Genomic DNA, 20,459 nt, shown 5'->3' with positions numbered 1-20,459 from the left:
TGATTTTAGGTTAAATACTCTTATTGGTCAAGGACAATCATAATGTGCCAATTATGAAAGAAGTAAAGACCTGAAAGATTATTAATTATCTATATATTCATCATATCCTCTTACTCCCCCAGCAATAATTAATAGAAAATGCAAATTGGGTGCTATAACTCTACAAAGCCTTTTCCTCTCCTTTGTTCCCATAATTTTGATTGCAGAAATAAATCAGTCAGGCTGTGTAGCCTTGTCAACCACAGGTGCACATTGCCTTCTCAACAACCATCTCATTTGTTTTAACTAAAAAACTGGATGTTATGAAAGCATACAACGTGTGTGGTGTGTGTGTGTGTGTGTTGGGGGGTGGAGATGGTCTGTTTCCTTCCCCCTTTTTGAGAGTCTTAATTCACTTCATTTTTCTTGTATAAAAACCCTTAGGTGATGGCCACAGTTGAAGCCTGCTTCCTCTGAACAAAAACTCTGGTATGGGTTTTTACAGATGCTTGGTGAATACTTGATAAGGGGACCTGGTGAACACAGTCACTTTTCAGAGGTCAGGGTTTGAGTAGCTGTGGGTCTTGGAGATAGCATCAAAGGTAGCCTTGACAAAGTTACCCAGGGTGGTAGTGCAGTGCCTGGCTGATGTGTAGCAGTCATCAATACCAGCCACCACCGGCAGCTTCTTGGCACAGGATCATAGATGATTCCAGTACCTCTGGGGGCAGGGATGAGACCAACACAGAGCCACAATGGCCTGTCACTTTGCATGGAACAGTGTGGAGTTTGCCAATTTTGTTCCCTTAGTAGCCTCTCCACACAGGATCAATGAAAACCTTGCCCAAAATGATGACCTCTTAGATGGCAGTGACTACTTTTTTAGCACGTAACAACAAGACCAACATGACCATTATAGTCTCCAGTAGTGACAAAATCTTTGAACTGCTTCTGCACTGGCATAATCTTCAGAACTTCATCCTTTAGGGATGTACCCAGGAAGAAGCCAATACTCTCAGATTCCTTGATGGGCAGGGATAACAGGTGGATCTCCTCCGGGGATTGATCTTCAGTCCAAGCTTGGTGACAAGAACCCACTCCTTGTCTTTGCCTTACCTCCAAGAGTCTGAAGCCTAGACCATGAACACCTACTGACTGGACCATGGCCCCTTTGCAATCCTCAGAAGCCACCATTGCCTCCCACACCTGGATCCCTGAGTCTTTCAGGCCCTTTCACTGCTCCAGCATCATCCACCATTTGGTGAGTTCTTGGGGGAAAAATGTTGCCCTTTTTAAGATTACTCAGCAAGCCACTGATTCCTGGATACACATGTCCAGGCTCAAAAAGTGTTGCCTGTTCTCCAATTCTACGAAGTCTGAAAACTGCACACTTAAGAAGCCAGAGCTAAAATTCTGAGAATCTCCAGAAGCTAGGTGTTTGTGGGATTAAGAATCAGGTGAAAGGCACCCTGTAACATTTTTCAGAATAAAAGGTCTGCCAAGGGTAACCATTTCCAACCCAAACCACTGAAAAATACACTCTTGCAGTCACTAATAGTTATGCATAACTTTGCATATTTTAACTTCTTCAATATTTATATCTTCTTTGTTTAACTTTTCATACATAATCTTCTCCCATTTAATTATCTTGCTGTTAACATCATGCCCTAAAAATCATGAACTAAAGAAGTAACTCTTCCTAATTGAAAAGATAAATGATCCATATTGAAACAATATGAACTAGCTATCAAAGGAAAATCCAAATAGATGATGTAACATAACACTTAGAATTCAGACTTGAGTGGGAATTTTTATCTCAGTGTGTGTCTAAATGTTGAGACTTTTTATTCTCTGGTGGTCCCCATTTTAATGTGTGTGTGTGTGTGTGTGTGTGTGTGTGTGTGTGTGTGTATATGCATGCATGTGTGCACGTGTGTGTACATATACATTCCTCATATGAGAGAGAACATGTAGCATATGTCTTTATAAAGCTTTGTTATCTCATTTAATGTAATGGTATTTCCAAATCCATCAATTTTTGCAAATTTCATGATTCTATTATTTTTATAACTGAATAAAATTTCATTTTGTTTACATATCATATTTTCATTTTCAATTATTTGTTAATGAGTATATGATGTAGTTTTGCTTCCTTGCTCTTGTACCCAGTATGACAACAAACATGTTTATCTCTGTGATAGAGTTCAAGGAAGTTTAGGTTTGTGATGGGGATTAGCATGTCTGAGTGATGTAATTCTACTTTGGGATTTCTTAGAAACTTCCATATGGATTTCCACAGTGACTGCCCCAGTTTACACTCCTGCTGGCAGTGGATGAGGCATCCTCTTTTCTACATCCTCACCAACACTTGTAGACTTGTAGTTTGTCTTCTTCTTAATACCCCTTACAAATGGATATGATGAGAGTGAGGTGCCATTTCAAAGCAGCATGAATTTGCTTTTGCCTAAGGACTAAAGACCTTGAATACATTAAAAATATGTATTGGCCACTTTTGTGCCTTTCTTCATTTGAGAGATATCTGCATAGTTCATTGGCCTGGTTATTGGGTGGAAGATTTGTCTTACCATGTTAAATTTCTAATTCTTTATGTATTCTAGATATTAACAAAGATTTTACCCAATCTGTAAGGCTGTCTTTTCACTCTGTTAATAGAACATTTTCTTGTGTCAAGGTCTTTTAATTTTATGCAGGCCCATTTGTTAGTTCTTAAAGTTAGTACCTGAACTGTTAGTGTCCATTATGGGAAGGCCTTGCTCCTGTCTGTCTTGGGTACCCTCGATAGCATTTTTAGCATTTATGGTTTTAAATTCAGGTTTTTAACCCATTAAAATATTTTGTGCAAGATGTAAACCTAATTTAATTCTTCTATTTATGGTTATCCAGTTTTGCCAGCAACATTTATTGGAGAGAATCCTTTGTCTGAAGTTTTTTGTTTCTTTGTTTTACAACTTTGTCCAAACCTAATCGGTAGTATTTATGTAGATTTATTTTTGGATCCTCCTTTATATTCCTTTGGTCTAGTTGTCTGATTTTGTTGTTTGTTTTTTTTTGTGCCAGTCTATGCTGTCTTTGTCATTGAGGCTATGTAGGTAATTTCAGATCACATATATTGTAATATTACTGACACCCTTCTGATTAAGATTGGTTTGGTTATCTGTGGTCATTTGTGTTTCCATACTAATTTTAGGATTTTTTTTCTAGTTCTTGAAAAATGAAATTGGAATTAAGATGGTGATTGCAATGCACCTGTAGATTACTTTGGCACTATACTCATTTTCATGCTATCAGTTCTGCCAATCAAGGAACATGGAATTTCTTTCCATCATCTAGTGCCTTCTCTATTTGTTTCTTTTTCAGTGACTTAAATTGTCATTGTAGAAGACTTTCACTTTCTTGGTTGCATTTAGTCATATGTATTTTAAACTGTTGTGAACAGATACTTTTGCTGATTTCTGTCACATCAAGTCTGCTATTGATATACAGAAAAAGCTATTGTTTTCTGTTGTTTATTTTTGTATCCTACTCTTTTACAGAAAGTGCTGAACACATCTAAAAACAATTCTGATGGAATGTGTTCAGTATTTTAAAATACAGAAACATGTAATGTGTAAATACTGATAATGACTTCATCCTCCCTTATTTGTGTCCCATTTACAGCCTTCTTTTGTATTTCTCTAGCTATGGCTTTAAGAACCATTCTGGATAAGAGAGGAAATGAACACCATTGTCTTATTACAGACTTTTAAGAAAATGCTCTCCGTTTTTCTCCATTTAGTATAATGTTCAATATGAGCTTATCATATGCTTATCATATATTATACTGAGATACATTGTGTCTATTCTTAATACATTCAAGATTTTTATTGTGAAGTCATGTTGCACTTTTCAAATGCCTCTTCTGAATCTAACACATTGTCTTGTGGTTATAATCTTTATGTCTATTATGTTGATGCTTAATACTTATTGATTTTCATATGTTGAACCAGTATTGCTGTTGCAATTTAAGAAAAGTAGCACTCAAAAGAAAGATGCCATGAGACAGGGTTCAAGCAGACGGGGTTTTTATTAGGGAAAAGGATCATTAAAAGGGGAAAATGGAGGGGGGAAACCAGCCTCTGGAGACAGGAGCAAGAGGAGAATGATAGGGAGGAAAGAGAGAGGGAGAGAAAGAGAGCAGAACAGAGGGAAAGAGAGCAGAACAAAGAGAGGGAGAGAAAGAAACAGAAAAAGGCAGGATGGGAGGTGGGCAGGGCCCTTTTAAAAGGGGAACATAGTGATTATACACAGGTGGTGCTCTTAGTGGCTGCAGCTGAGAGTGTATCATGTCGGAACCCCAAGGGCAGGTTAGTACTGATGCCTGAATACTAACAATTGCATCCCAGGAATAAAGCCCACTTTGCCATGGTATATAGCCTTCTCAATATGTTCTTGAAATTAGTTTGAAAGGGTTTTGTTGAGAGTTTTGCATCTATTTCATCTAAGGAATTTGTTTCTGTTGTGTCTTTACCTCGCTTTGGAGTCAAGATATTCCTGTCATTGTTGACTGGGTTTGTTAGTGTTCCTTTCTTTTATATATATAATAGACAGTAGTCCATTTGTTTTATTTTCTTTTTTGTTTGTTTGTTTTTTCTCTTTGGGAGCCCATCACCTAGCTCCAAAATAAATACTTGCCTTTACTTATGAATGCAAGGCCGTAGTTGGCTTGTTTGTAGCCAACTTTTCTAACTTAAATTAACTTATTTCTCTTCTATGTTTTGCCTCTGGGCTTTTTACTTTTCTTTATTCTATATGTTATTTCCCCCTTCTTATTCCATGGCAGGGTAGCTGGCTCCTGGTATCCTCTGCCTCCTCCTTTTCTAGCTCATACTCTTCTCTCTAATTATGAATTTAGATTTCTCCTCCTATTTATTCTTTTTGCCTGGCAGCACTACCTATCCCTCTCTGCTGCCTAATTATTGGTCATTCAGCTCTTTAATAGACCAATCAGTTTTTTTTAGACAGACAAAGTAACACAGCTTTATGGAAGTGCAACTCAAAATAATTAAGACAGCCTGTTTCCACAGTCAGATTTCAAGATCTCAACTTCCTGCCTTCAAGGGAGATAGCAATAAAATACTATTAGAGGATGTCCATGGTATCTGATAATTCATTTATCACATGTCCCTGAAGATCTGCCCTAATCACTATAGGTTTAAATTTTATGGTGATACAACAAACAGAAAAAGAAAAATTTCTCTTCTCTTTGCAAAAGCTACCAGCAAATTTTGTCCCAGCTGTTCCACATGACATCATTTCATCTGAGGATTTTATTAGCACATCAAAAATATAGATAAGGACTGGCTTTTGTTGTATAAATCAATTCCAAATGTTACTTTTTCTCTAAAATTACATGGAAAGGAGGGCCTCTGATAAAAATTGTTTCTTTCATTGCAGGTCATAGCTATTTGATTTTATGTCATTTTTCTTTACTCAGAAAACTTTGAAAAATCAAAAGTATGTTCTTATGATGTCAGTTCTGCAAAATATTCATAACTAGGATGGATGGAAGGCAACATGACCTTTCCACATTCAATACAGGTGCTGGAAGTGACAAGTGATGTGGTTTTTATGATCTGTCACTCTAACTTATGTGGTTTCTAATGCCCTATTGTGACACCAGCCTGTCATAGGCAGCAATGTCTTCCAAATGTAGCTGGTATTCATCTGGACAAGAAAATATCCAGAATAAATAAGGCTGAAGACATCTCCACTATGTGTTTGTAGAAGATAGACATACAGGACAAAGTTCTTGCCGAGAATTCTCAGAAACAAATCAAACAGGATTGTTCCTCTATAGGTAAATGCAATCTTAAAATAATAAGATTTAAGAGAAGAGAAAAAATATGAAGAAGCAAAATAAAAGAATAAAAAGCTTACATGTAAGCATATTTATGACCTACATATATTCACACTTTTAATAAATGAGAAGACTCGATATTAAACAATGATGACTTTTTACCATATCAATTTACAAATACCACTGAGTCATAATTTAAACTCCATCATTTTATAAAACATTATTATAGGGTTGAGAAATTTATAAAGCACATTAGTGGCCTAAGACTACACAAGCAAAACATATGAACAAAGACAGGCTACTTGCCTTAATAAATGATAACATTTACTTTAAGCACATAGTAAGTAAAATAATTTGCCATTAATACAATACAGAAATAAGCAAATAGGTCAGTATGATTTTAAGAGGGAAATATTGTATATGAGTTTTTACATATTAGTGTTAGCAATACAAATCCATGACCTTTGATGGATCAAATAGTATTGGATCTTTATAACTCACAACACAAAGTAAAACTGGAGCTAAATTAAGAGTTATTAGGGTGTGTTATCCAGGCTTCCACTGGTCTACATGTGAAGGACCTCCCACACTCTATTTTCTCCAGGGGACACAAACACATACTGCCTTAGCTAACATTTAAATCCTAAGCTCCACTCACTCTTATCTTTGCCATTTCTCTGCCCCTGGACATGCTTGGGACTCACCTCCCACCCAGAACTGCTCAATGTTATCTTTCTTTCCTATTGTATGTTCTGCACTATAATCTCTATGTCTGATATAGTTAGTGTATACTGTATTTCCTGTTAATCAGTCTCACTCTAATTAATACATGAATAACACGAGGGTGGGCTAATTATTATTCCTTTGTTTACTGATAGATTTAACAAATGGAAATTACTTGGAATTCTGGTGGCACAAAATACAGTGGTTACTTGGTATTCAGGGGGTTTAGAATAACAAACTATGAGGCTGCACTGGCCCGGTGTGAAAGATGGGGCAGTATTTGTACAAAACCTGTACATGCTTCCTGTCTACCTTAAATAACCTCCAGTCTACTTATTAATACCGAACACAGAGCAAATGCTTTAGAGATAGCTGTTCTAGGCTATTATTTGTGGAATGTGACAGAAAGAAAAGGTTTGAACATGCTGAACATTGATGCAACCAACATAGGACTAGCTACATTTTGATCAATGGTTGATTGGATTTGTGGATGTGGAAAACCTCCTGTACTTGATCACTGAATGAACTAATAAGATACAACGTAAAAATCAAGTTGTAAAACAGAATAAAATGTGATACAGTTCACACAGTAGTTTAAAAAACATCCAAACAATATTGTCCCTGAATATTTAGAACATTTTTCAATGGACTGGAAAAGATGTATTCTAACTCCTGGCAGTGATTGTCCCCCAAAAGATGATTATAACAGGTTTGGAGGGAAAGAACATTCCAACTGCATCTCTCAAATATGTTTTATTCTATGTAAATACTCAGAAGTAAATATGTAAAAATTAGTCATTAAGACTATGCAATGCTTCTGGTCGATTCAAATCAAAATAAAACAAATGAGTGACTCTACTGTAAGCTGTCAGCATGTGCTCAGGATTGGGCTGATATTTAGCGTTTCAGAAGGTGAAGATGGTGGTTACAATGATTCAAGGTACTTCCAGCAAGGGTCAACTTTCAAGTGCCGTCACTTCAGCTTCACAGCCAGATTCCCAAAGTTCTGACTTACTCTGTTTACTAAATTTCAAACTTCTGATCTTAAACTGATTCTTTGCAATTAATTTAAATGAAAAGAGAGAGAAATGGCTCCCCAGAAATGAAACTTTTCATGGTTTACCAGAGATCAACTTGGTCAATCCTTTGAATTGGTTTTCCAAAGGTAAACTTGGTCCATTGTGTTTTTAGCTACAATGTGATGTTTAGGAGCTGAGAACACTTAGTTATGGGCAAGATTGCTAGAGTGATCCCAGGTGAAGGGGGGATGTCAAGCTGAGGCACCAGAGGGTAAGAGAAGCAGCTGTTTGGGAGCTACAGGGCTGGGTATGTGAATGGCTTTTGGGTGCTTATGTATGTGTTCCTATGGAGAAGGTACTGAATGCAAAGTCCAGTGTCATATGCCACTCTTAGCATATGACCCCCACTAATGCCATCTGCTAAGAAGTCTGCTTGTCTCAGGCACAGTCTGTGGCATACATCATCAAAGCCAATTCTGCAGGTCAAGGACTGAACAATTATTCCCTTACCAAGGACCCATTAAAACAATGTTCTCTGTGTGGGTTTTGCACTTCTTATTGCTCAAAGGATAAAATTGAAATCCATGAGTAGCATGAGAAGAATCAGTCAGACTGAAGCTTCACTAATCTTAGCAAATATAACCGATATTGTAGTTAGCTCATCTACCCTAAAAGGAAAAAAAAAGTGTGTGGTTCTCATAGGGCTTTTTAAGAACCTGAGTGTAGCTTCACAAACCCATGACTAACATCAGGAATACCACGACCTAAAGTTTGCTTCCATAGATTTTGTTTGTATCAAACCAGGGAGGGCAGAACAAAATGCATCCTCTTAATACATCTTTTCTGTGTTGGACTTTGAACATTTCTGAACTTACCACAGCTTCATACTGTGAAACCATTATTCATGAGACTTCAGAAAGACTATAACATCATGCATTGTGTAATCATGATGGAACTGGGAACATTATGTTAAACGCAGTGAGAAAGGAACAGAATGGCAAAGGCTAACAGTCTCATTCTCTTTGAAAGTTAAAATATTGTTTTCAAATTTCAAGTAGAGAGAATGGTGATCATTGGAGGCTGGGGAATACAGAAGGAAGTTGGACAAGGGTACCACAATAGGAAATTCTGTGCAGAGATTTCTCAAAAACTAAAACTATGTATGACCCATATATTTCATTCCTGGCCTATGTACAGAATAGTTATGTAAGAGAGATAAATTCTATTATTCCTCAACATTTTATGGTGAATATACTTCATAACAATTCATTATGTATCTCTTTTTAGAAATAAAAGAGAACAGTTCATGTCTAGCATAAGAAAATGATAAATTTTTAAGGAAAGGAAAAATTTAAATTACTTAGATTTGATCATTATACATTGCATTCCTGTATCAGACTCTCAGAGGAGTCCCTGTGAATATGTCCAATTACTGTGTTAATTCAAAGGAGAACTAGGAAACATCATTGCATAATTGTAGGAAGAGGTCAGGTAAACAAAAGACCACTCCCAAGAGTTTTGTGGGTTAAGTTCCTTCCGTATGGTGCATATCATTAGCCTAGGGCTCTATCTCTGCATTGAGAATTCCTTACACGGAGAGGGACTCCGAGAATAATAAAACCAAGATAACAACGAAAGGTCAAAATTTCAAGCTGCTTTGAACCACATAAAAGCAAATTTAATAAATGCTTCTCAGAAGATGTTTATGAGTAATCATTAGGGCTGTGCAAGCTTGCCTGTGTCTAATACTCAGGCCTGCCAAGGTCCATCGGATATAGATGGTTCCGTTGACCCAAGTATGATTCCGTGACTTGATAATCAACCCGTCATTAGCATCAATGCCATGAATGAGGTCAATAATCTTCTGAAATAGAAGGCCCTTTAACTCCAAGAAAGTAGACAAGCATGTATTTATATTCCACAAAAAAAGCAGTCAGGCAAGCATGAAACACAAAGTGTTTTTCTCCCTCATTACACAGGCAGCTGAAGTGTCATGTCTTGAAAATGGCATGACTAGGTAAACCATCCCCAGAAAGATAATTAATCATGAAGAAGCACATAAGAATTGATAGGTTTTGTACTTGCCCAAAATGTAACAGAATTCTGTAGTCTGAAGGTTCTTTATTACTTTCTCTTGCCTCTAGCCTTCAGGGGAAGCTAACCATTTCATTCTCTAATTGGATCTTTAATGCTGGAAAAGATAGCATTTCACAGATAGACTGTTGGCCAAAATGCTGACAGTGATGTATATGGTCTGAATAACATTCTGTCATAGCTGTGAAGTTTATGGATCCACAGGCACATTTACACCCTGCTGCACTCCAAACAGTCTGGTGCTTTCAGGACAGTGAAATGAGACAGAAAATCCAGAATGGAATAGAGAACTATTTCATTCACCACGGGATGAGCCAGGCACACGTGACTACATTAAATGAGATCACTATGAGCATATGAAACTCAGTGAACAGATTACAGGAAATCAGACCAACAAAGTATTCAAATCCACAGGAACACAGTTTGTGTGAGCATACTTGAGTTTAAAATTTTCAGAGATCCATTTGGCTGAACAACAATTTATTTAACTCAGCGTTATGCATCATCATATGCATGAATTTTTCCTTATGGGACAGCAGATAGATTCAAGCTGAGGTCAACTATTTAGATAAAATAGGATTCAGAAGACATAAAGACTAATGTGAATTTGTTGAACTAAGGTAGTCATTACCATCCCCTCAAAGTGTTTACTGTCCATTGAGAACCACACACATCAATTTAAAAAGTCACATAATATACAAATAAAATGTGTGAATAGGAAATTTACAAGGAGCATATGAAGGCTCCACTAAAATTGTCTTCATCAGTCATTAAGAGAAAGCCCTTAAGTTACAGCAGAGTGGGTTAACTAGGTCAGGAAATAAAATAGAGTATACAAATGTCCCATAAAATATGGAAACATTGGGAGATTTCAAGACCAAAGAAAGTTCCCAAGTTCATTCCTGAGTATTTGAAATGCAGATGACTCTCGAGGCCAGAGGGCAGCCCCATACTTGGGTAATCAACCTGTAGCCCAATAATAACTCTTTTGGAAAGCCACACTAGTGGCTCTTTGATGGCTGTTAATCTGCTGAGAGCTGATAAGAAAGATGAAAAGCTTTTATAGAGTTCTATTCCTTCAGTTGCCTTGGAGCACAGAGTGAGTTCCTCTAAGTCTGTCTATGATCAAGCAGGTTTCCCACTTTTCCATGGTTCCAAGCTCCACTCTGGAGAGATACACACAAAGCATCAGTCTTCACTCCATGCAGAATGAGAGGACAGGACCCCCTTGAGTGAAGCTGGAACATCCTAGAAGTGAAGCTTTAAAAAGATGCTTGGGTACACCTACAGACTAACAAAAGTCATTAACTTTTTTTTTCCTGTGCCTGAGGATATATGCCACCAAGTGTGTACAAGTGTTTACAATAAGTATTCCTCTTCCACACACAGAGGATGTTGGCCCTGTCACCTGATTAAACAAAAGGAAGAAAGAAGATGGAGGGAAAAACTGAACCAAGTGAGTGTGATGCTTTCATTCTGTTACAGTTGGTCCCTAGGAGAAGCCTTGAGGAGATGGGTGTGGGTGAAATAACTCTTGCTCTCTAAAGCTGTAGCTCCTCAGATGTGAAGACTGGAAACTTCTTTGCTCTTTAAGATGGGTGGAAAATGTTGCTTACAAACTTGCTAAGAATAAAGGCTCTGAGAATAATCCATAATCAAAGTTCAGCCATTACCACTAGGAGCAAGGAAAAAATATGTTAGTTGGGCTTTAAAAGAAAGGAGCGACACCAACATGATGGGAAGAACACTCTTGCCAAAGGAAGAGGGATGCTTTCTAGAAAGACTCCAGAAACCCACAAGTATATTTCAAATCTGAAGGCTTCATATCTTCAGCAATAGTTCACAAGTAGCCTGGCCAGCTGCCTCCAAGATATCAGTGAATATTTCTCTTCTAACCCGGGAAACAGCAATGCGCCCTCTCACCTTCCTCTCATTCCCCCCATATTGAACTGCATTCTGCAGCATCAGCTGGCCCTTGTCTACTTACAACAGAAGAGGATAGTAAATGAGCATAGCTCTCTGCTGTAAAGTCCAAAGGCAAAAAGAGCTTAGCCATGGTACACCAGTCCCAGGGCTGCTTTGTGACTCAGTTGGGTTCAAATACCTCCTTGATGTATTGAGGCCACCCTCTGTGCCCTCAGCAAGACTGTGTGATTCCTGAGGACAGGATCAGTGTTGTCCATGTCCATGGCCCCTGGCAACTTAAAAAGGTTTAGAGGCTAAATACTACTCTATCATTTTCCATAAAAGATACCTAGAGGTTGGTTAGCGTTCACCTCAACCAGCTCTGCAAGTCAGTGTGCTGAGGGACACTGGGAAATCTGTATGCTTTGCTTACACAGTTAGAATTTTGCCACATGAATATACAGATGTTTTAAAATAAGATGCTCAAATTACTTTGTATTCATGTGGGGGTACTAAATCTATGCCAGGGCACCTATTCTGTGGGGTAAAAGATAGTTAGTTACTAATGGTTTCTAAGGATCTCCATAAGAAAAATTAGTGGTTAAGACAACATGAAGCACAAATGTGTTTTAATAGGACATCAGCTCCCCCTCTCCAAGAGCTATAACTTCCTCTCCCATAGAGCCCAGAGACCACCTATTTCTCATTCTCAATCCAGCATCGTGGACATCTACTATAAAGTTTGTACCCTGAAACTGCTGTATTTCCAGAGCTTGTATTGAAATTCAACCCCAAACTACTAAATCTAAACCAGAAACTAGAGAAACTGGTCAGAGGGGAGAATCTGGCACTGCAGGACAATTGCAAAAGGGTGGCCATCGGCCTCCAGACGAAAGGGAATGTTTCCCACCAAGGGGATGCTGTGGCCGATTTGGATGGCTGCCTCCAAGCCAGGGTGCTCTCCTATTTATGGCCACTAAGGCAAAATGTGTCTCACACCATCAAATCTTGCCATTGCCTTTTTTGTGTAAACAGATTCTGTCCTAAGGAGCTGCCGTTTTAGTTTCCATCGTCATCTCTCAAACTATAGGTGGTAGTGGTAGCGTCATCAGCAACACCATGGGGGGTAGTAATAAAACAGACTCTTCCAAACTGTTGTTTTCACTCCATGATGACTGAAGGGAGAGAAATGCTTTGGGTTGGGGTAGGGAGGATGGCTCCCAATGAAGGCCCCGGGTCTCTTTGGTAACAGTATAATCCATCTACTTGCCCAAATAAGGCATTTCTAATTCTGATGGATGAATCACAGAGCCATCCAACTCCTTTGTCAAGGAAAATGGAGTATTATTTATCTGAGAGCTTACAAAAAGTGGCTTTGTCCCAGCCAGCTGGTGCAAATGGACCAACCACAATGGGGTCTCTGTGCTCTTGAGAGCAGTGAACACCTGCTGAGCACCCCTAAAGGTTCATGATACCATGTGAGGAGAATTCCCAATGCATACTGAGTGACCAGTTCAGATATGCAGCAAGTAAGGTCCCACCATGTGCCAAGCTCTATGCTAAATGCCCAGCATGGTCTTTGTACCGCCCCCCCCCCCAAGTTTTCTCCTCTCAGAACCAAGATGTCTGTTTCTGATACATGGAGAATAACTCAGAACAAATAGCTAATGTTAGAATCAGGGTACCTGAGCTTCAGAGTAAGTTCAAGACCAGCCTCAAACCAAAATTGAAGGTTCACATTATAGTTCAGTGCCTGCTTAATATGTATAAGCCCCTGAGTGTAATGTGAGCTTTCTGGCCCGGTAGGTTATATGGCCCTTGAGCCCCAAATAAACACACAGACACTATAGTAATTATGAAACTGTTGGCCAGTGGTTTGGGCTTCTTATTGGCTAACTCTGTCTTAATTATAACCCGTTTCTATTAATCTAAGTATTTCCATATGGTCTTATCTTACCGGAGAATGCCGGACCTGCAACTACTTTGCCTGCTGCATCACAACTGACTCTGGTGGACTATCCTGCCTACCTTTCCCAGACTTCTCCTCCTCTCCTAGTCCTGCCTATCTTAATGCATCATTGGCTACTGGCAGAAAAGAGGAGATGATGGGGGGCTGCTTTTCTGTACATATCTTTCTCTTATTGGTTAATGAATAAAGCACTGTGTAGCTAGTGGCCAGGCAGGACAGATAGGTGGGGCTACCAAAGGAGGAGAATTCTGGGAAGTATAGGCAGACAGGAGTCCTGTGAGCCCTGGAAGAGAGGACGTGATAAGGTATTTTCCAGTAAGATAAAACCATGTAGAAATACACAGATTAGTAGTTATGGGTTAATAATTAAGACAAAGCTAGCCAATAAGAAGCCCAAGCCACCGGCCAACATTTTCATAATTAATATAGTGACTGTGTGTTCATTTGGGGTAAGGCAGCTGCAGAACTGAGTAGGTAATCCTGTAACACCTGGGTTCAATCCTCAGCGTGTATGTATGAAGGTGGGGGTATATTAATTAACTTCAGGTTTCAGCTTGACCTACCCTAGAGTCCCCTGAGTGAGTCTTTATGGAGAGATGCCTCAGGTCAAACAGGCCTGTGGCCATATCTGTGAGTGGTTAGCTTCACTGATGATTGATATAGGAGGGTCCAGCCCACTGTGAGCAGCACTATCCCTAGGCAGGTTGTCCGGGGCTACATAAAAAAAAAAAAAAAAAAAAAAAAAAAAAATTGAGCTTGTGAGCAAGCCAGTAAGCAGTATTCCTCCATGTTTCTTCTCCAGGTTCCTGATTTGAGTTCTTGTTTTGACTTCTCTCGGCGATGGATTGCTACTTAGAAGTATTAGCTGAATAAACCTTCTCTTCCCCAGGTCGCTTTTGTTCAGAATGCTTTAACACAGTAACAGAAAGTAAACTAGAACAGGGGAAGCCAGGAAAACACCACAGGAATCTAGAGCAAGGAGGAGTGGATGTGGCTCAAGCAGCTAAAGGAAACACAGGCACCAGACAGGTGTCACAGTGAGGGCACATCCACAGACATGCCCTGCTGATCTGCAGGCTTCAGCAAACCACTAGCATGGATACAGATCACAGATTTGGAGAGGAAATAGGCCTGACAACCAAAGCTTTTGCAAGGAGTGCTGGAAGTAAGCATAGAGTAGGACTGAAATGGACCCGAGCTCTTAGATCCTCAGACAGTGAGGCAGCCACAGAAGGCAGCAATGAGTTCCTGGAGTTCTTCATATCCACAAGTTGATTCAGGCTCCAACCCTTTTCTCTCCATTTCTCCGTCTCTCAGTCTCTCTCATTCCTTTTGAAACTATAAGTCTAAAACACATTGCTACTTTGAGTTTTGTCCTTCTACAAAGAATTTTTTGTAGGCCTTGAAATTTACTCATTGATAACAAGATGAAGAAGACTTAGTCATATTTTGGTCAGACTACTCTGCAACAGATATCAGCTATTAGCTTCACCCAGTTACTATGCCTGTCATGAATCTTTACAGCAAGACACTGAAGTAGATTTTTTTTTGTTTTCAAATTTAAAAATACATATCCCAGAAATATTAAGTCATGTTAACAAAGTTACATAATGAATGGTCAGTGTACACTCTCGTCACAGGTCCATGGAGGGCCCTTTAGAGTCAACAACCTCAACCTGAATAAACTTTGTCCATACAGTGGGAAGGGATTGATGATCATCCTCACACACACCAAGGACACAGGTGAATTGCCTGTGTGTAACACTTAAGGCACCCAGTTTGAGACTCACCCAACAAGATGAAGCATCCTCTTGATTCATCCATCCATTCAACAGCGGGATGTGCTTGTTACAGGCTAGGAATGGCTGCAGGCTCTGGGACAGAAAAAAGAGCCATGCAGTGCCTGCCCTTGCTGTGCACTTTCCCCTGCTGGGGAAAGATGAATGCCTGGGAAACAATTAGAAAGGACTTGTTGACACAGTAATAAATTTTGAGGAGTTATTATTCAAATTGTGCCATGTCTCCCAAAGGGAAAATGCTAACACAAATGAATATAGCAAACTATAAAGCACAGCCACAGATAGTATGGCTTCATATTAAATTTAAAAAAAAATCTAAAGTATTAAGAGTGAATTCCTTTGGAATTTTAGAGCAAAGCCGCCCTACCATCATTCTCAGACAACTATTCTCCCTTTGAAGACAAAGTTTCATCTGACAGTGCATCTGTAGAAAGTGAATTCTTGACAATGGGCTAGTCAGTTACCATGCTCCATGAATTACCCACCATGACCCGGGTGTCATCTCACCCACCAAGCTATGAAGTTTCACATAGCAGCAATTCATCATCAAATGGGAGTGTTATGTACATTACTGAGCCCAGGCAGATCAGGAATGCCCAAGTGGTTACATGAAGAAGTGGCTCAAATCCCTCTATTTCCTAATGCTGATACAAAGCTTTCTATCTCCTAGGATACACCTAAGTCCTCATGAGGCATGCTCTATGATGGATTCAGTAAGAAAATAAAACAAGAATCTAAACTATAGACGCATCGCATCTGCTTACTATACAGGTGCTCCCCACAAAAGAAAAAAATTTAAAAATTGAACATCAGCTTTACAGCCCTTTTATGAGCTATCCCTGAAGGGTATCGGTGAAGGAAATCTTTGCAATGGGAAGAACTTTGAGCAGTATGTATGGTTATACACTTCACTTGGAAGTAAAAATAACTAGTGCCATTGTCTACTCTCTCAAAGACTATAGCCAGTAGTTTAGCTCAATGGACAGGGAGTTGGAAAGAGAGAGATTTGATAATAGGTGAGAAACGTCCAAGAGATAGATAGACTTCTCCAGCTGAGCAAAAACTGTGAAAATATTTGGATCACAAGTAAACATTCACCAAGAATTGACCTCAGGAAAGAAGGAATTCAATAACCCAGGAGAGAGAGTGATCCATTCTAAGGATAGGGGACAATTTCTCATCTATAACATCTCTTTCATTTCCCAAAGAGCCTATTAATAAAGTGACGCTAGAATTAGAAATGAAGGTTGTTTATGGGCTCAGAAATATGACTACTCACCAAGAATAGTCTAGACATAACTGTTGCTAAGCACAACCTTGAACCCCAAATATAGCATCATTCCCTCAAGGTAACCAGCCAGCAATGTCTTGCCAGGTAGACCTGCCATGGACCACTTCTATCATGAAAAAGATGGTGCTCTTCCCTAGTTGGAATAGGAATTTGTTCTGAGTATGCATTTCTGTGACATGCACCTAAAGTACTTGCCAAAAGTACCCTTCAAGGGCTCACAAAATACCTTATCCACTGTGGCATTTTACACAGCATTGTTTCCGAGCAAGGAACTCATGTCCTGCTGAAGAAGTTAGCAATGGGGTTGTGGTCACAGAATTCACCAGTCTTACCAGGTTCCCAACCCTTTGAAGGATATATGTTGATAGAACAGCAGAAAGGTCTTGTTAAGATGTCATTACAGTGTTAAGTAGATGGCAACAGCTGGCAGGATTGGGCAAAGTTCTTCAACAGGCTGTATGCTCTAAGCCAGTCTCCCACGTACTATCTCTGACACAACTAAGAGTGCTGGGTCCAGGAAGCAAAGTGTGGAAAAGAGAGTGGTACCATTCACCATCAATCACCCCTAGTGATCCTAGCCAACTTCTGCTTCCTGTGCTTGTTACCTTATTCTCTACCAGGAAAGACATCTGCTTTCCAGAGCAGGCTGTGCTGCTTCCAGGAGGCATGAACACTCCATTTAACTAGAAGATAAGACCTCTCCTGGTGCCACTGAGTCAACAGGCTGAGAATGGAGTCACAGGTTCAACAGAGTGATTTTTAACCAAGGGATACTGGACAAATTCTCCATAATGCAGTTATTTGTAAATTAAGCATGAAGCAAGCATGCAGTTAATTTTTGAGTTGACAAGGCGTGGACTTGTGATAGTTGGTCTTATCAAATAGGCTGGATCTTTAATCAACCAAGAAACACACATCTGGGTGTCTGTGAAGACAATTCTAGGGAGGATTAGCTAATAAAAGCATTTGTTACTTTTCTCATTGCTGGGACTACATGTCTGATAGGAAGCAGCTCAATGGAGGAGGGTTTGTTTGGGCTTACAGCTTAACAAGGGGTACAGCTTGAGATGGTGGAAAAGCATGAGGCAGCAGCCACATCATAGCTGCAGACAGGAAGCAGAGCGTGGAAAGGAAGTGGAGCTCATCTATAAAAACACTTACCCATAGTGATTCATTTACTCCAGCAAGCCTGTCTCCCAAAGATGTCACAACCTTCCAAACAGTGTCACCATGGTGACCAAGTATTCAAACTTATGAACCTATAATGAACACTTGACACTCAAACTACAACAGAAACAAACAAACTTGGCACCATCTTTCAACCTCTGGCTCAGAAGGATGTTTGAGGGCAGGGCAGCACTATGTGCTTGCCTTTGCTTCTCCTTCCTGAGTAGGTATATCTGCCAACTGCTGCTGACATCTTACCTTGACATCAATCAGACTCTGATTTCTTCAGCCTGACAATGTTGTCTGACTATCCACAACTGCTCAGATCCCCCAGTCTTGCAGTACCCGACTGGGTGTATTCTGTTGATTCTGCTACTCAGAGGACACCACCCTACTTATGGAAGGAAGGAATGGAGGAGACTCACTCAGAAAAATGTTTGGTGAGACTAATATAGCTTGGCTTAAGGTGCTTCGAACACTAAAAAGTTGGGGTATGAGGCCACAGGTTGGGAAAGGGGACTTGGACCTTTCAGGACACACTGAGTCTGTGGGAAGAGTGTGGGGACTGAATACCTCACCAGAAAAGGCTACTGAGACTTCTACTCATTCACTTGATCTGGAAACCACAACTCTACTCAGGGGCAACTGTCAACAGGATGAGAAGAGCAACCAAACAGGTCTTATGTAAGATCAACAAAGACAAGGAAAGTCAATCCAAAACATTAATTGACATAAGAAGAAACGTCCCTCTTCCTCCACACACCAGTGACAAATTTAAGAAGGAAGAAACAGTAGGTTGTTCATTTCTCTGCCCGTCGCAATTCATCCCAAACTAATCTCTCATAGATGAAGATGTGAGACTGCTGTTTGAATATGGCCAAGATATTAATTACAGCACAGTGGCCAGTGCTGGAAGGAGAGCGAAGGGGGATTTGATGGATTGTCAAAAACAGGACTGACCACTCAGAGGGAATATATGAGCAGGCAGAACACAGTTGATGACATCTGTTAAAATGAAAGTCTCTCCAGCTTCTTCAAGGTGATGGAGACTCTCTGGTTAAAGAGGTTGCAGAAGACATTATTGGCCCTTCTATGGCCAAGTGCCCCTTGGGACTGACAGCTGATGGGTACATCAGGACAGTGTAGCGATTCACATGGGTGCAATCCCTGAACTCTACAAGATAGTAGAGAGGATCACAGGGGAACAGATCCTGAACTCAAAGGGCAGACTAGAATAGAGATGAGTGTTGGGCAGGAAAGGAAGCCCAGGTGCTTTACTATCCTGAAATATTAAGCATTGAAAAAGTAGAGAAAGTGTAAGAAAATATGTAATTTTTATCAAATAATAAAATTGGTAAAATTTGTAAAATAATAGGACCAAACATGTCATAGCTGAGAAAAACAGAAAGAACAAAGATGATGTGATTGTACCTAGGCTGTTCTTCTTGGTGCCTTTTGCATCCTGGCACCAAGTGGACCAAGCTGAGAACCCACACAGTTCTCATCTCTCATCTAAAAGCCTGTCACAGAGAGGAGATGAGCAAGCAGAAAATGCAGAAGGAAATAGCCATTATATGTTTCTTCTTAAGATGTGCATAATCACTGGAAATGCACAAATTGAAAACAGGGAATTGTGACATTTCATAAGAAATGAGTTAGAAAAAAATCCCTCTTCAATTAATATTTCAGCTCATATTTTGTGTTCTATTTTCCTACATCATCTACCTTGTTTAATAACCTCCTTCTTTGATTCTGGAAGCCTTGCTCCAGATGGGTTCAAGGACTTGGAATTATTCAAGGATCTGGGACTGATGTGTGGAGTCAGCTACAAGATGATGATATTCCATTGTGACCATCGTCATCCAAGTGCAACTGGTGTCATCCTAGCAAGTGGCCCCAAATAGGCTGAGCCATATTTATTTATACTGTTTCTAATGATTTGCATGAACAATTTTACAATCAGTTTTTACTTTCTAAGTTTCTAAAAACAGTTACAATAATTACCAGTTTGTTCCCTGGCTCTGTCCCCTGCCTTCCAACTCTCCCATGGGTCGCCATTACCCTTTTGATCTATATCTCTATCATAAGAAGCATGAGCAGTTTTGCAAGCTACAAAGGAACTTCTCTAACTAGGCACACCAACAGGTACAACAATGTTCCCAGTTGGTAGCATCATGCAGGGTGAGAATCAATTTTGTCTCTTGCAGTTAATATTTATATCTATATCATCTGGTAGGGCTAGGGTTCTCATTATCAACTCACCAGAGCTGAATCAACCTACTCTAAGTTTTGCCATGCTTTATCCCCTCTGGGGCATACCAGATTTTTCCATTTATCCTATAAGGAACATAACCTGGAAACTTATTCATAATAGTTAACATCGCTTGTCTGTTGCAAGATATTTTATCACACCATGAACCCCAAGACTGTGTTATTTACTGGAAAACCCTGTTTTCAAGTTGTGGTGTGACTCAGCCCTCATATGCACATGTAACCTAAGAGCTTTCTGCCTATTTTAAAAAAGGTAAAATAAAAACAACATTCTGTAGGTCAAAAGTCAGAGCAAGCAACCAGTTGTCTGTTAGTAACCACAGAGAGTGAGGAGAAGTCAAGAGATTGGAGAGAGAGACACTCGGGAAATAGAAGGGAAGGAGAT

The 20,459-nt window shown here is 39.6% G+C and overlaps 1 pseudogene; it reads right to left on the bottom strand.

The window, feature by feature from the left end:
• Positions 1-419: 419 nt before the first annotated feature.
• Positions 420-1,237, bottom strand: LOC118239517 (annotated as a pseudogene).
• Between the last annotated feature and the right edge of the window lie 19,222 nt (positions 1,238-20,459).

Source organism: Cricetulus griseus (genome assembly GCF_003668045.3).
Source record: "Cricetulus griseus strain 17A/GY chromosome 1 unlocalized genomic scaffold, alternate assembly CriGri-PICRH-1.0 chr1_0, whole genome shotgun sequence".
Lineage (NCBI taxonomy): Eukaryota > Metazoa > Chordata > Mammalia > Rodentia > Cricetidae > Cricetulus > Cricetulus griseus.
The sequence above is the reverse complement of the archived record's forward strand: the minus strand, read 5'-3'. Positions and strand labels throughout refer to the sequence as shown.